The sequence below is a fragment of the Lichenostomus cassidix genome, chromosome 4A, assembly GCF_008360975.1.
Source record: "Lichenostomus cassidix isolate B80296 chromosome 4A, HeHo_3.0, whole genome shotgun sequence".
NCBI classification, from domain to species: Eukaryota; Metazoa; Chordata; class Aves; order Passeriformes; family Meliphagidae; genus Lichenostomus; species Lichenostomus cassidix.
The window spans coordinates 4655621-4671850 of NC_139485.1; the positions used below are offsets into that span (position 1 = coordinate 4655621).

A 16230-nucleotide genomic window follows, 5' to 3' on the forward strand; every position below is an offset into this window, starting at 1 on the left:
GAATGATTTATCTTTTGGTTACTTGCATTGTTCAGAAGGGAAATTGTCCCATTAGATGGCACAGTAACCCCTCCTGGATTTCTGCAGGTAAATGCACATCTTACCTCAATGCTTGCCCTTCTCCAAAACCTTTCTGTTTTGTCTGTTGATAAAAATATTGTTTGTTGATTGCCGATTTCTTTTGTTAAGTTTACTGGAGAGCCAATCACAAAAAATTAGGTGGGCTGTAGTAGCATTATGTTTGATTATCTTCCTTTGGAATTAATATTCCAGAAATCCTATTTTAGTGGATTGTACTGCTTAGTGATTGAGCAGAAACTTCTAATGAGATAACAGCACTCCAGTTAGGACCAGCAGGACTTGGAAGGTGTGAGTTTTCAGGCAGATTTGCAAGGGGTGGCCTGAACACTTTTATTGTCCAGACAATTTTGGATGAGTCAGTCAGATTTCTGCACTGACCTGTAAAGTTTTACTTGCATTAAATACCCATCTGAGTTCTGGTAGCATGGTAAATCTGGAGGACTGTAATGGACTTTTAAAATATATGTGATGCATAGCAAAGTGTTGCCTTCCCCCTCAGTTATTTGTAAAATCTTTTGCATACTTAGTAAATGTACCCTTGAGAGATTAGCTGAAGCCCATATTTTTCCTGTGGGAGATGGTGAAAGGAATTAAATAGAAGCATTATTCTGAATTGCAAAAAATAACCAGTTGATCAAATTGAACAAAAGTGGCCATACTTAATCCTGAAGAATTCCCCAGTGCTAGTACAAGCATTCTGTGGGCTAGGTGGAGCTAGCACGACATTTTTAAGGCAGCAATAGAGAAACACAGTCCCACTATAAAAGGACAATGTGTATATATATTTTAGATCATTCACCACTAAAATTAATGATAGGTTTCACCCTTCTGCCAAAGCTTCTTTGTAATTTTCTTTTTAGCCCCAGTTCAGATAAACCTTTTTAGTGCTCCTGGGTTAATGTGCTCAGGCTGAGCAAGCACAATGCACCAGTGAGTGTCCTGCAAAGGAATGGGAGGTGCTGTACCTTCAGCCCACGGCTGGAGCAGCAGCTGTGGCATCCCAGCAGGCAGGGACAGGGTGGGTGTGTGTGCCTGGACAGCAGAGAGCTCAGGACACCGCGTGCTGCATCAGTGCATTGACTGCTGGACTCCTCTGCAGTGTTTCCCCCACCCTCCCTCTGTCACCCACTGGCTAAGGAGTGCGAAAGGGGAGCAGAAGGGAAGACAGGGGATCTCATAAGGTATCAGGGGTACAGAAAGGGACAGTGCCATCTCCCCGTGCTCCAGAAGGCCCCCTGGGGTCATGTGAGCTCTTGGAATTCCTGGGGAAGCTGCAGAGTGTGCAGAGCTGTCCCCAGCTGTCCAAGTTAGGACAATGCTGAGGCAAAGCTTACTGAGCCATTTCAGAACAAGGTTTTGACAGTTGCTGTATGAGAAACTTCCTCTTCAACCCAGCATGTGCAGGTTCTCCTTCTCTGCCGTAGTTTGTCACTTGTGATATCTCACTCCTCTCTCACTTTCTCAGCTGGGGTTTCTGGACCTCACAGGTTTAAATAGCTGACTCTTTTGTGCTCTGACTCCATCAGGTGCTGCCCAAAGCATGGATAACCTCATGCAGCAGCTGAGAAACAGAGGGATGCCTGCAGCATGCAGGTTTCCAAGGCAGTTTTGTGTGAAGAGAAGGCTCACTGCTTCCACAGTCTCCTCATAGCTTTTTGGGGCTTATATTGATTCCCTTTCCACAAGGTCCTCAATGCTAATATGGGAGCACATGGGAAGATCCTGGTATTTAGGACATTGGAGTCCCAGGGAAGGGATGCTGCATCTGGGAGCAGCAGGGCAGGCAACAGCAAGGCAAAGGAAAGGTGGGGATTGTCCTGTGGGTGTATATCAGAGAGATGGTCTCCAGAAGTGGAACAGGAAGGTGGAGGTGAGAATCTACTGGCCCCAGCATGGGCCTGACAGGATTGTTCTGTGTTGCTTCCTGTTGATCTTTGAACAGAAACAATATTATCAAATTCTGGCAAATGTATGGGGTAGAATTCTATTAGAATTCTTCCAAACCTGTATATAAATGACAAATATAAATAGAAAATTGAATTTGGCTATAAAATTAAACATGAAATTTTTGATGAAAGGAAGAATTTCATTACAAAAAAAATCCTCAGAAGGAACATGAGGTGGGGAGGGTGCCAGAAGGAGTCTAATGACTTTGGTGTGTCTCCCTGTGCCACTGGGTGCTCCCCTGGCTTTCCAAGTTCAAGCCTGTGCAGCTCTGGTCACTGCTGAGGCACATGAGGTCCTCATTTGACATTAACTAATTGCAGTGTTTCTTCAAGACCTTTTCTCATAATATTTCCCCAGTATTTGTGTATCCCTGTTGAACATAGAGCTTGCTTATCATGGTTGCCTGGAAAGTTTTTTCTGTTTTTGGAGTATTTTTTGTTGCAGGCAGAGGCTGATGGGGACTAAGCTGTACTGCCGTTTTTCAAAGCACCTCCCAAATATGTATGGAATCTTTAGGGTCACTTTAAAGAATGGGTTATGAACTTAAATAGCCCAAAATAACTCATCAGCCAGCACCAGAGGTGGAGGGAGAGCCCATGCTTCCCAGCTTCCCAGCAGCAATAAGCCTTAGTTCCGTGTTTGCTCAGCAGAGAAAGAAGGACCCTGGCACAGGAAAGTCAAGAGATCTAAAAGTAGCATGTTCTTCCTACGACTTATCAGCTGTTCACAGCACATATGGCCAGAAAGGAAGCTTAAATAATTCAGTCTCACTCCTTTTTATCCCAGCTCAATTTAACCTAGTTGTCCTACAGTAAAGCTATTACCAGTGCTCACCTTCCTAAAATACTTCTAGCTTCAGTTTGCCTGCACCAAGGAACAGAGGATCTACTTCTTGTAGTTTGGGCTCTGTATCGATGTTTAATCATTCTTGCTGCATCTGAATCTTAGGAGAGTTTGTCTTTTAATACCCAGGTGGTCACTTTGCTACAGCCTCTTTTCTCTTTGGCACCTTTTGGGGTTTTTTTTATTCATAGTTGCTACCTTTCTTCATTACTGAATCAGGAAGAAGCACCACCAGCCAGAACCATGGCCCCCAGTTTCTGAATGATGCCTTGGCTTCTTTGAGAGCTCCATTTTTGAATAGATTGATTTGTACTTGTAGATACCAGAGTTGATCGTGGCTGTAGGGTTTGGCCCAGATGTCTCTGACTACGAAGGACATTCAGTAGATATAAGATTATTGTCTGATGAGCTGTTCCTGTGGTCCTATTTCAATGTTCAACTTCTCAAATCCGTTTGAAAATTTCGGCGAAATCAAGGCTGCCTTCTCAGAAGTAGTTCAAGTCGGAAGCCTTGATAAAGGTGAAACAAGCTAACTTGTAAAGGCAGCTGGGGGGACCTTATACTCCCCAGGCTGTCCAAACATGCTCTTTTGACTCTTTGCCAACACATTCATTGAATTCTGCAAACCTCTCTCTCAGTGCAAATACTTCCATTTCTAAATCACAGATACGAGGAGGGCTATGGTATTCTAATGTCTAAATACAATAGAATTGTGGCCAGCACAGGTTTTTCCCACGAGAATTCTTCTTGTATTTTATAAATAAAGATAAAGTTTGGATGTTATTGGAACAGTGTCCCAGAACTTGGACAGTGCAGGCCTGGCCAATCAGGCCTGGGGGAAGGCTTCTGACTGACCAATCTGGGTGACTTTTGAGAACTCTATATATGTGATGAAATCAAAACAATAAAGGTCATTCCTTCTTGCCACTGAGAACTGGTGCCTTCATTACTCTGCTAGCTGCTCAACAGCGACATCGAATATTTTCATGGACAACATAAATACTGATTTTAAAAAAACTCACCAAAAAAACCCAAACAAACAACAGACCCCTCACAAAAAACCATAATACATGCTGGTGTTTTAAAGGTTCATAATCAGTAATATCTGCTTTTAAATAGGTCAAGTCAAAAGAGTGGGTTTTTGTCTTGCAAATAGGGTGTTTGAAAGGGCTTTTAGGCCTCTGATGTCCCTAGCTTTTCCCTGCAGTAAACTCCCATTCTAATCCCCATGCATCTCTTTGGGTAAACACTGCACACTGATCCTATGATGTTTCTCAGTGAAGTGCTGCAGCCTGGCAGTGTGGCTTGCTTGGATGCTAATGCCTCTTTTGAACTTCTGAAGTTTTTCCAATATGAATAAACCTCAGGACTGACGGCTCACCAGGCTAATGTGTGTATGAGTGTTTGAAACTGTATATGCTTTTGTTGCTCCTTTTGTTACTTTGGCTGGGAGGTAGTTTCTGGGCAAGCTGGATATTAAAGCTCAATGCTGTTGCTGTTGCTTCCCAAACTCTGTGCTCTGGCATCTGCTATTGCACCTCTCTTCTGGCTGGGCTCCTCACTGTCAACCCAGGGGTTCTGAACTGCAGACAGGTAAATGCTCAGTAGCTGGTTGTTGGTAGGGGCTGATAAGAAAAACTGGAAAGTGATTGGTGATACTAAATGTTGGGAGCTGCTCTGTGAGGCAGCCTGGAGAACAATTTCAGGGAACCCTGGGGTGGAAAGCTTGGCATATCCCAGAGACTCTGTAATTTATTTGTAGCCAAAGCTTGTGGGGAGTACAGAATCGGAGCTTCTAAAAGCAGGACTCACCATTTGCCACATTCTTTTTCTTGGTCAAAATTTTCAGTTCATGATCTGTGGAGGAGTTGTTCACTGGACTGAGTATGGCTCTTACTGCACGTATCAAAAGTGGATGCAAGGCTCAGAGTGTTCAATCTTCCTGCCCGTTGCTTATCCAGGGTGTCCTGGCTTCTTCCAGTGCTGCTCTTGCCATCGTTATCTGCAGCAGCTCAGGTGCTTGCCTGTGGCAGTGTATGGGTTGGCCCAATGCAGTTGCTTCAGTGCATGAAGTGCACAAGCGAAACTCCAGCCACACCCATCACCCTCCAGAAGGATGAAATGATTGTGCTGACATTGCTTTTCACACTGTACAGAAGCCCTCCCCTCTCACTTGTAAGGATTTTTTACAGGTGACCTGGAGGATGTGCTGACAATAGGTGTACGAATGGTTTACTTGATGTATGAATTGTTTACTTACCTGTTACAAATCAGTGATGATCCTTTGCAATTTGTAACAGCAGTGGACAAACAATTTCTTGGAAGATGGATTACTCTTCATGCACTATATGAATGTAGTAGCAGAATAATTATAAAGAGGTTGGATGTTGAATTTCGAGAGTAGAGCATGGGAATTTTGTAACATGAAGAAGGCTGAATATCCCAGGATTTCTCAGCAGAGATTGCCAGGACATTTACAGGACCCATGCAAGTGGGTACAGTTTCATCCTGCCAAGCCTCCAGCTCTCTTGCTCCTGCCTGGCTTTTTTTTTTTCCAAATTTGCCATTTAAACTAGTGCTGTTACTTTTCTAAGTCCCAGTAGGGTCAGCATGCTGGATGCTCTTGAATGTGCCTGCTGTCTGTTGCTTGTTTTCTGTTTTCTTGTTTTCTGTGCAGGGACACACCACCTGAGAGCTCTGAATTTCAAAACGTTTTAGAGTTGGCTTTGTTATTCCTCAGCTATCATGTAGCAATACATTTGAAAATATATTTCTGAAAGTTGTGAATAGTTATAGTCAAGTTTCTGACTTCCAAGGTTCTCTGTTTATTTCTTTAAAACTCCATTGTAATGGTGGCCATGTTTCTTACAGTTTACATTCATTTATTATGCATTTAAGGTCTTTGAGAAAGGTTGTTTTGCAGTGCTTTTTTTTGTGTGAAGACCTCTGTACTCTAATTAGAATACATATATTTGTTGCAACATGCAGTTTAGTACAATTGTGATGTGGATTTTGGGTCTTGCAGTTGTTTGCAAATATCTTTAATGATTCAGCTTTCTGTAGTATGACACTTCACAACCTGATGGCTTCCTCACACTCATATTTTTAAGAATAAAAAAAATTCTACTCTTGCAAATGTGCATAATTTTTGTGACAGATCTGGTATCCAACAGAAAGATATGACCCTGCTGACCTGAGTTTCTCACGCCAAAACACTCCGTTGTACATGATGGAATAACTCAAATAAGCATTTGATCTTATGAATTTAACAGGCAACCATTTTCCCTGAATTTAAAGTTGTTCCATCAGTCTTGCAGTTTAAAAAAGTAATACTGCCTGTACATAGAATATTCCTATTGAGTGTGTTGCAGAGGAGTGCCCTTTTCAGGACAGATACTTGTAGTCATGTGCTGGTAGTCACTGTGCTGTGTTTGCATACTAATCAATGAGCTCAGGAAGCATTAAACTCAAGAAATCCTCAGCTCTCTTCTGTAGAACAAATTTGATCTTTGATACTCAGGGGAGAAACTTCAGGAGTATAAAGCCTTAAGTGTCTCTGCCTAGCATTTTGATTATTACTTATACATGTTTTGTAGGTCTGGTGTTGAAAAGACTTTCTTTAAGATATGCAGTACTTAATAAAGACCATTTTGAACTAATTCACTATGGTATTTTTGCACAAAGCTGCATGGCCTGTAAGCAGTGAAACATGCATTACACTTGTTTCACAAGGAGAACATGTTTTAATAGCCCCTCTGTATTAGCACTAGAGGAAAGCAGGTATGTATTTTGCTGTGATGCATGCATCAGTGGCAACTCTTTGGTGGCATTGTGTTAATGGTATACAGTCTATACCTTCCCTTTCAGACTATTTTTCAGGAAAGCCTGAAGTTACAGGACGCTAAACTTCCTTTTCACCATAGTAATTTGTTTTGGCAGTGTGTGCTTGGGCTAAAATATCCACACTCCTAATAGCTTCCCTCGCAGTGATGGAGGCAGGTATTGATTGGGTTAATTTTGGTGTCTCCATGGGCCTGGACAATCAAAGGTGTTAACGGGTTGCTGTGTGACGCAGAGCGGCTTAACAAGGTTCAGGGCTTCACACCGCTTTGGCCTGCTCAGAAAAGCATGTTATCTATGGCAACAACCACTGCTGAGAGAAAAGTGAGGATTTTTAATAGGGTAAATCGCCTGTTCTGCAGAGTGTTTCAGATGCCAGCTGTTCGGAGGGCAAGGGAGGGAAAACTTGATGTGGGCTGGGCTTACTGGCATTGTTATTGTGTCTGTCCTGTGACATGGTGAAGGACGAACCAGAGCATCCCAAGGCACTCAGAAGAAGGTATGAGGAGAGACAAAGAGAGAACGTGGCATTCAGCTGCTGCACAGCCTGCTGGCCCAGCCCTGGGGCAGGAGAGAAGTGGCCATGGCACCAGATGCTACAGCCACTGAAGACCTGCTGAACTCATCACAGCTTTAGCATGTATGGCACACTGGATTTCAGTGCTTCTGGCTGTGCAGAAGGAATGTCCTTTCTGTGGAACACCAACGTGAAAAACTGCACCTGCTGCTGTGGTCCTGGCCAGTGTCTCCAGCGGGAACAGTGCCTCTAACCTGACTGTCCTGCCAAGACCAGGAGAGGGACATCATGCTCTGACGGTATACCAGGCCATCCTTGCTCGCTGGAAACAATGGCTGGTGCCGTGTGGGATTCGGTGCAGCACTGGCCAGTCTGGCCTATGTCTGGCTGGGATGCTGGCAGAGGGGCCAGTGACAGGGGTCAGCAGCCTGGCTGGGTGACAGTGGCTCGATCAGGCTCCCGGGACAGTGGTGAGGCTGTGCCAGGCCTCACTCTCAGCCCCTGATGTAGGGACTCCTGCTAGCTGCCCCTTCACTTCCTGACTCCTGGGCTTCTCTCCTTCCCCAGACCCGGCCAGGGCTTCTGCCTGGGCTCCTTGGCTGCCTGCAGGTGGGTGAGACGCTGCGACTGAAGCTGTGGGCGTCTGCATCCTCACCAGGCACATGTGAGCAATGTGCCTTTAAGACTAGCAGGAGAGCAGTAGTATCTCCCTCCCTCCTGTTAATTGTAGCATGTTTTCAGCCATGCTTTCCAGTCACATTCGCAGGCTGTGAGAGGGAGCAGCGCTGCCGCTCGCCAGCCGAGTGCCGCCCGGCCAGCGCTGCCCGCCCGCACAGTGGGTGCCCGCAGGTGATGGGGCAGCGCCCGGCACCGCAGAGCTCCGTGCCAGGAGCAGGAGCCCCGCGTGCCTGAGTTTGGGTGACACTGCTGGGCTTGCCACATCACTTGTGCTCCTCTCGTGTCCCTCGCCTGCTTGCCTGCCCGGCCGTGGCCTCCAGCCGCAGGGTCAGACCTCTGGCCACCCCACGCTGGCGGGGGCTCCCGCTTGAGCTGCGAGTGGTGCTTGGCTGGAGCCCGGGGATCTGCAGTGGGTGATGCAGTGGGAACCGTGTGGTGCCTGCCTGGGGATGCTGTGGGCTGCTGTGGGAATGCCTGGCTCCCTGAGCACAAAGTGACTGCAACTAACACGAGCTTGGGACTACTTCTCGGAAGATGCCCTGCGTGTCTTCGGTCATTCCTCTCTGGCCTCACCACAGAATATTTGGAGTTGCTGGCTTTCTTCTGCTGAAGGGGGACAAAGGCATAGGCCTCCAGAGGGTTAAGAGCATCTGCCTTTACGCCAAGTGTTTGAGCAGGAAATAATCTGCAGAGATACATGTGCAGCAATTCAACTGCTGCTGCTCTCTCAGGCTGCCGCTGCTGCAGTTCGGTGTGTGAGAGGAGCCGCGCTGCTCACAGAAGATGCTTTCTTGGTGTGTCCGAAGCTCCAGGCATGGCAGCAGAGCCCCGGCTGTCTGAGCTGGGGTAAATGTCTCCAGCCAAGAAGAATTATGTTGACTTGCTGGCTCTGTCGGCTCGCAGAGGTAGGTGCTGCTGCCTTGATCCCCATATGCCATGATCTTTGCCGGGGGGATACAGTCCTCGTCTCAGTCTGGGCTATAAAATTTTTCAAATTTTTCCATGGGAACAGGGTTTAATTTGCAGCCTGTAATGTCAGACAGAAAATATGTGTGTGATTTCTGTGCGTGCAGCAGGGAGGAGAGGGCAAAAGGTACCTGAGTGATACCTTTTGTGATTGGCAATAAAGTTGTTGCACTTAATTGAAACAAACTACCCTCTGTCTCAGTGAAATGCACCTGGGAGCTTTCACTTCTTCCTGGTATATGACCTTCCGATGGGGTTGGCTGCAGTATGCTGGGTTATGCTTCGGTTCGGAAACTGGAACACAGTGCACTCTACAGGTCCCTTCATTCTGCTCCTGTGGACGTGGGGAGGACAGAGGGCAGCCACACAGAGAGGAAAAATGCTGCTGACGGGGAGGTAGTGCTCTTTTTTGAGGAGTGGAATTGCACTAAGAGGAAGAAAACAGGTGCTTTTCCCTGAGGAAGAAGGAATGTTGAGTTTCCTAAGGGTTGATATTGGTGGTCCGAAATAGAGAAGGAAATTTGTTTTAGAAGCTGCCTGTGTATGAATCTGGGGTTTGTGTTTTGCTTTCCCAGCTTTGTGGAGAGGAGTTTTGTTCAACTCTAACTACTTTACCACCCAGAATCTTTGCCTGGGGATTTTTTGCACCAATACCTGGGAGAAAAAAAATCTGTCAGTGCCATCAAATTTACTTAGGCTTGTTTAGAAAGTTGCCTTCTTGACAAATACCTAACAAAATCAACAGCAGCTAATCCTGTTACCTTCTCACTATCAGGGCATGCTTTTTTGGTTTGTCTTGAGACCTCCAGTGGGAGCTTTATCTCATAAAGATTAAGCTGAAAGGAAAGTTTCCAGTTTCCCTGGAAAAGCTGAGTGGTGGGCATTGGATACCTTTTTGATTCTGTTGGCCTGGTTGACCCACAAATTCAGGTTTGCCTGTTGCCTCCTGAGCACAGACCCTGCCAAGGAACCCTGGGTGTGCAGAAGAGGAAGGTGCTGCCTGGATTACACACCTGCATCACACCGAGAGTGGTTTGTGTTTGTTTCTGGCATTGCAGAGCTATTGAGATAGCACAGCCAACAGTGCCATTGCTGTGTAACAGTTTCAGAAGTGTTTCTGTGGCATCCTGGTAGAACAAATGTGTCATTCATAACTGCACTCTTCAGGTAAAAGAGCAGCACTGTCATCTGCCCTGTAAATGTCTTTAGTCACTTGTGTTTTCTTTGCTCAGGTAGCAACACATTCTTAACCAGAACGTGTTGCTACCTGAGCGTTTTTGTCAGAGCATTTGTAATTGCCTCTTCAGTTTCCCCAGGGCTGTTGAGCTATGTTTGACTCAGCACTGACATATCTCATAGGCAAGTCTGGAGTAGAATCCCCCCCCCCCCCTTTTTTTTTTTTTTCTTTTTTTTTCTGTAGTTTGGGCCCAAATGTAGACAAGAAAACGTTTCCTTATTTTTTTGGAAGGACAGGACACTTGTGCATCCTCCTCTGGGATACTGTAGAGAAGACCTCTTCTGCTCTGCAGGACCTCTGTGTTGGAGGAGGAGAAGCAGCAGTGGGTCTGGTGGATTTGTTGTTGCGTATGAATCAAGGAGCCACAATCCCTGCCAGGGATGGAGGCTGTGGTGATGATACCTGGGAAGTAGATGCTCCTCTCTGTCCTGAGAAAGAGGATTCCTTCTTACCCACATACTAGGAAGATCTCCAGTGCTCCATAGCAACACTTATTTCTCCCACAAAGAGAAATCTCCTGGCTTCACTTGGAGTGGTGAAAACACAGATGTATGAACATTTGGTGGAGTCTCATCAGAGTAGAACTGGTGTGAGGTCGTCTGAATGACTTCTTTCTAGAACAGCACTCATAAAAGGTGGTGAGCGTTAAGTAACACCATTGTCTGTGCTGGAAACACATATATTAGTCATTCCCACTTACTGCTGTTTGCACACAGAATGGTGATTAGAACTGGCTGCATGAAAGCAAAATGGTTCTCAAACAAGATTTCAAAATTCAGAATTAGTTTGGACGCTTTCTGGCCAGCAACTATTTTGGTCATCTCTGTGCCTCTATTTCAGCAAGTGTCTTTTTCAAAAGGTTCTTTTACAAAACCAGCAAAGTGTTTGGGCATATTTCCACATGATGCATTCTGAAGAAGTGGATAGGAATATGTTCCTTACAGCCATACTCATGCCCGCTCAGGAAATCAAACCAGTACTTTCGAACCACTGACTATTCCTGAGCAGCCTTTCTGGGCAGTAATAAAGTTTTGCATTAAACTCTAAGGATGTGGAAGTTAAAAGCTATTTGTTAGAGTTAATAATAGTAATTTTTAAAATGGTAATTTATGAAATGGGGACTGGTCAGCATTTTGTGTCACACAGGCTATACTGATCACCTTCCTCTGCCTGGCAGTAACATTTTTCCCACCATGGAGAGTGAGGGCAAGAACTCCTTGCTGTGCCCCTCTGCAAAAATGGGCTAAACTTCATGTTCTTATGGGCCCAGGGGTGACCTGGCAGCGGTGATGCTGGGATCTCTGTGGGGTTTGCCCTTTTGGAGACAGATGCCTGGCCACATCCATTAGGTCCCGTGCCTGCTGAGCCATGCTGGGATAACTGGCCAGTCATGTGCTGCTCTTCAGCCACTGGTGGTGCAGGGGGTGGATAACAGACAGGGCAAAGGAAATAACTATTTGCTAGACAGTGATTTCCCTGGTTTCTGTAGGGACTTAAACAAGGGCCTGTTTTTATGTACCTGCACTCTTTCAGCAACCATTGCATTTTTATGGTTTGGATACTGCTTGTGAACAGCTACAGGTGAGTAAAGCCTGTGGTCCAGAAACTGTTGAGTTGGAGATAAAACTGTTCCTTTCTGATAGTGCCTTGAGTGTCTTTGACAGACTGTGCTACTGCACTTGAAATCTATCTGGCTTTTTACCACTTATAAAATGCATTCACAGTAGGTGGTGGCATCAGTCTCCTCTTAGTGAATGCAGATATTTATATTATGCAAAGGGTTTTTTCACTTTGCTGCATTCAGATGATGACTGGAGATACCATTCTTGTTAGATAAAAAACTGAGTCTGACTTTAGAGGTGAATTCAAAGAGCAATATCTATTTAATATATATAGCAACAAATAGGAACAAAGCTGCTTAAAGAGTACTTTAATGATGAATCATTATATTGCTCTCACCAGTCTGAAAGGCAATAAAAGTAAAAATGGAGTGCTAGGATTTAGTTGCTTAGAAAATGTACAGAAAGGGACCTGTATTGTAGAGTGGGTTTTACACCACCTCAAAGAAATGTTTTGAGGTGCAAAATTATCAAGTGATTTTCCACCCCAAAGATGAGGCAGCTGCTATCTATTGTTTATTGTTCCAGAAGGTCATCTTCTTTGGTTGTTAGTCACTTTTAATAATTTATTGCTTTTTTTTAAAACCCTGACTGATTCCCCCACCCCCGTATCAGGACAGATGCTGTCATAATGCTTCTTCAATGCTATAATTTTTATTACCAATCCTAATTAAATGCTGTAACTTCTGAAAATCAGATTAATTTGAACCATCAGCCCAGTGTAAATGCTGCTATCATCAGAGATCATAAAATGTTCCAGGCGCCATAATTCTACTACATAGCTGCAGTGGCAAGTGTCCAAGGATCTGGCTACCTTCGTTCAGCTGACATGGACTGAAATGTGAGCGCTTCTGAGCAGTGCAGCATGAATAGAAATGATACGTTCCTCAGCTGTTGAATTGCACATTCTAGCCATAAGTCAACAAACATTAGAGGAATGACATCACCTCCCCCATCACTATAATACTCCTTCCGTGCTATAAATATTGTATGAATTCTGTGGTTTCTGCACAGAAATCGATAAAGGGGAAAATAGAGGGGGGAGGTTGTTGCTCAGCAAAACTGGTGAGCCAGGATGTGATACAGGTTAGCCCCACTGTCAGCCAAGATTTTTCCACCATTGGGCCACAGTGCCTGAATTCAAGTTGCACAGTAACTACTTCAGCCAATTTGCTCTACAGCCAGGACACACGCTGATCATCACTTTGGTCTTCTGGACAGCAGGACTGGTTCTGGTAATTTGGTTCCTTTATGACCAATTTCTGTATTTCAATTATTTTTTTTCCCTCCAAAGATATTAAGTAGAAAGTAATAAATTTTGATTCCAACTCAGGCAGTGACAAAGTTGGTCTCCCTGCTCTGTCCCAGCTTTGTTTCTTAGGTGTGACAGTATGGAAGATCTCACTGGTCATTACAGATATAATTACCTGGCACTGACAGAGAACGGGGCATTAATCTGATACTGCAAACATTTATATGTTTAGATTTTCTTTGCAGCAGAGAAAAAAGCACTCTGAGGGCACAATTACCCTTGTCTACAGCAAGAGGAGATGAACTGCAGGCTAGAAATGCCTGGTCCTCTCTAGTGCCATGGATGGAGCCTGCCTGACTGGCTTGGGGCTGAGTGTGTGGGTGGTGGCAGCAGTGCTGGGTGAGATGAACCCCAGCCTGCAACAGCAGCTGGTCTCAGTCCACCTTCAGCAAACCACCAACCCCAGCTGGGGTGCTCCAGGCACCTTTGAGGGGTTTGGTGAAGGATCCAACCCTGCAGGTTGAACTCTGCCTTGCTGAACTTGCCATTTTGCCAGTCCATGTTATGGCGTGGGCTGTGAAGTGTGTGCTGCTGTTTGCTTCTGAGCATCCCGAGAGCAGATGCCATTTTGTTTCTGCTCACTGGGACCTGATATTGTCACTTGATTCCATAAACCATCTCTTTGATTGGCACTGCAACTCGTGCTTTCCCCTCTCCTGTTAAATAGCAGCTCTATCTACCAGACTTGTATGTTCCAGGCTTTATGGGGAAACTGAAGTGGGAAAATCTGTGTCAGTTTAGAGACTGATGTGGATCATGTTTGTGTCAGTGGGTGTTGTGGATCTTCTGCTCCTGCCCACTTCCCAACACCTTGATTGCATGCAGGCACTTACTGCTGCAGAGAGAAGACCAGCAGTGTGAGATTTGTCCCATAAGGGATTTTATATTTGAGATTTATCCAGGGGGCTCGTTTCAGCCAAAATGCAGACTTTTGAGCGTGTTTTCATGCCAAGAGTTGCAGCATTTGACCACAAATGCCTAGCTCCATTCTTTTTCAGCATATGTGACATTCAGGGAGCTCTGGGCAGACATGTATGATTTTAGAACAGCTATTGCTTGCAAACAAAAAAAAAAAATTAAAATGTTGAAGCATATTAATTATCCATACTTTAATATATATAGTGGTTTGTACACAGTTATTGTGGACATTGTTATCTGGAAGACTGTAATCTTAATGTTTCTAATGGGGGCTATTGTAGGTCTACTGAAACTCTTACAGTTATGGATTAAATTTAATATACACTCCCTTTGAAAAAGCTTGTATTTTTAGATTTTATGGTACCCACTGCTATGTGCTTGGCTTACGACAATAAAATAGCTGAATGCTGGAATAAATGTACCAAACAGCTCTCTTGTCTCAATAACTTACCTGTTTTTAAATGTTAATCTTCACATTCTGTATTTTCTACAACTGTGTGCAAATATAAAACCTCATGTAAGCAAGTCAGTCTGAGCATTGTAGTGTGAATATGGCAAATAATCTCTGGTAGTCCTCAGCTCTGAAATGCACACATGACCCTTGGGATCATCCTGATGACACAGGCTATAGAAAATTTCACCCAGCATTCTCCTTGCCTTTCAGAAGAATATTCAGGCTTATTTAAAGAGTGCAGATAACTGCATTTCAAAGGTGTCCTCAGGGTAGTTGTTTTGGTGAGTAATTATTTCTGGTGATTTATAAAAGAATAAATCAAATCTGTTTATTTTCTTGCTCCACAAGTTGAATCATCTTCGTCCTTTGTCTGCTTAATTAAGGAGCCTGCTGGTAATGCAAATAATGTCCCATGATGTGGACAAATCATCATTCAGCCTCCTTTTTGCTGAAGAGATCATATAATTTAAACTCTTTCCACACAATCTGTTTTCCAGCTCTTAAATTCTGTGCATTTCTCCCTGGTTTTCAGTATCTTTTTGAGTTGTGGACATTACAGGTGGCTACTCTGGGACAGCAGAATGCCAGATTTTACTAATGCTCTCACTAGCACTGTGCACAGAAACATCACCTTTCTAACCTTGCCTCTCCTGAAACATCTAAACGTGTCATTAGATCTTGTAGCTCCAACACAGCCCTGGGACCCTGTGTTCCATTTATCTGCCCTGACTCCCATATATATTTTTAATTATCCAACTTTCAACATAACAGTTCCCCCTTCTGTGAGTGGAGTAGATAATTCCCCACTGCATTCATTGATCCTAGCCAAGAATAATTATGTTTTTCTGTGTTACAGGGTCTGATCTTTGATAGGGCTGGGCATATGAAGGAGACTGAGTAGTTTGACTGTGCTTGTCTAAGTTTGGCAATATTTATCACTTAAGCCAGTTCTGAGTTGCATTGAGCTGCAAAACTTGTCTCTGTAGGCCCAGTTAAAAGCACTTCCATTCACTGATGGTTCCTCATTAAAATTACATCTTGTCAATTATCAGTGATTTTTTAAAGTGTGCTGTAGTAATTTCAGGTAATGATATTCTTACAGTCAGTGAATGGTGTGTCACCGAGCTGTTTGCAAAAACCAAGTTTACAGTGCTGGCACAGCTGCTATTCCCACCCTTTATTAAGTAGATTAAAAAAATTCGGGATTATTCAAAAGGTGGTTGAGGTTCCCATCACATGCAGGTACAGGGGGTGCAGTCACAATGATTTCTGTTGCTTTCAGGTTCAGCTTCCTGGTGGCCACTGGGTCAGGTTTCCCAGCAGAGACTGAACAGGTTTCTGTTGCTGTTGAGGTATTCATAAAATCCATGGCAAAGATGAAGCAAATTACAAATTTGGGTTTTGAGCACTTGTTTCCCCATACTTTTTGTTGGGGAAACCACCAGCAGTTCTGGGGTTTCTGCTGGTGTTTAATTACTTGTTTCTTTTATTCCTTAGGAGTTCAGTCCTCTAGCAATTGGTCTGCAGTGCTGCTTTGGGTCCCACATCCAGGTGACCACTTACAATTGCTGGGCTAATGTTTGTGGCCCATCCAAAACTCTCCTGTCTAGCTCCTTGCCTCATCTGTGCCTTTTCCTTAGCTTGATCATCTTTTTCTATTGTTCTGCCCTTGAGGTAGTTCCCTTCTAGCAGGAATACGGAGTAAAACCTTTCTTCTTTCAGTCACTGGGGTGTTGTTTTCTATATTTTATCCCCTCAGTGCTCACCCTAGTATTTATTTGGCACGCCTTGACCTCATCTCTGGGATTCTATGATTCC

The 16230-nt window shown here is 44.4% G+C and overlaps 1 protein-coding gene across 5 annotated transcripts in view; it reads left to right on the forward strand.

Moving 5' to 3' along the window:
• Nucleotides 1-16230, forward strand: part of HTR2C (5-hydroxytryptamine receptor 2C) — a 224847-nt gene that overhangs the window by 23826 nt on the left and 184791 nt on the right. For 2 of the 5 annotated variants that reach the window (XM_085060267.1, XM_085060266.1), the window contains exon 1: nucleotides 7975-8811. The exons of the other annotated variants lie outside the window; for them this stretch is intronic. The gene's annotated coding sequence lies outside the window, so the exon portion shown is untranslated. Of the gene's footprint in view, nucleotides 1-7974; nucleotides 8812-16230 lie in introns of those variants that run through there. 5 annotated transcript variants of the gene reach the window in all.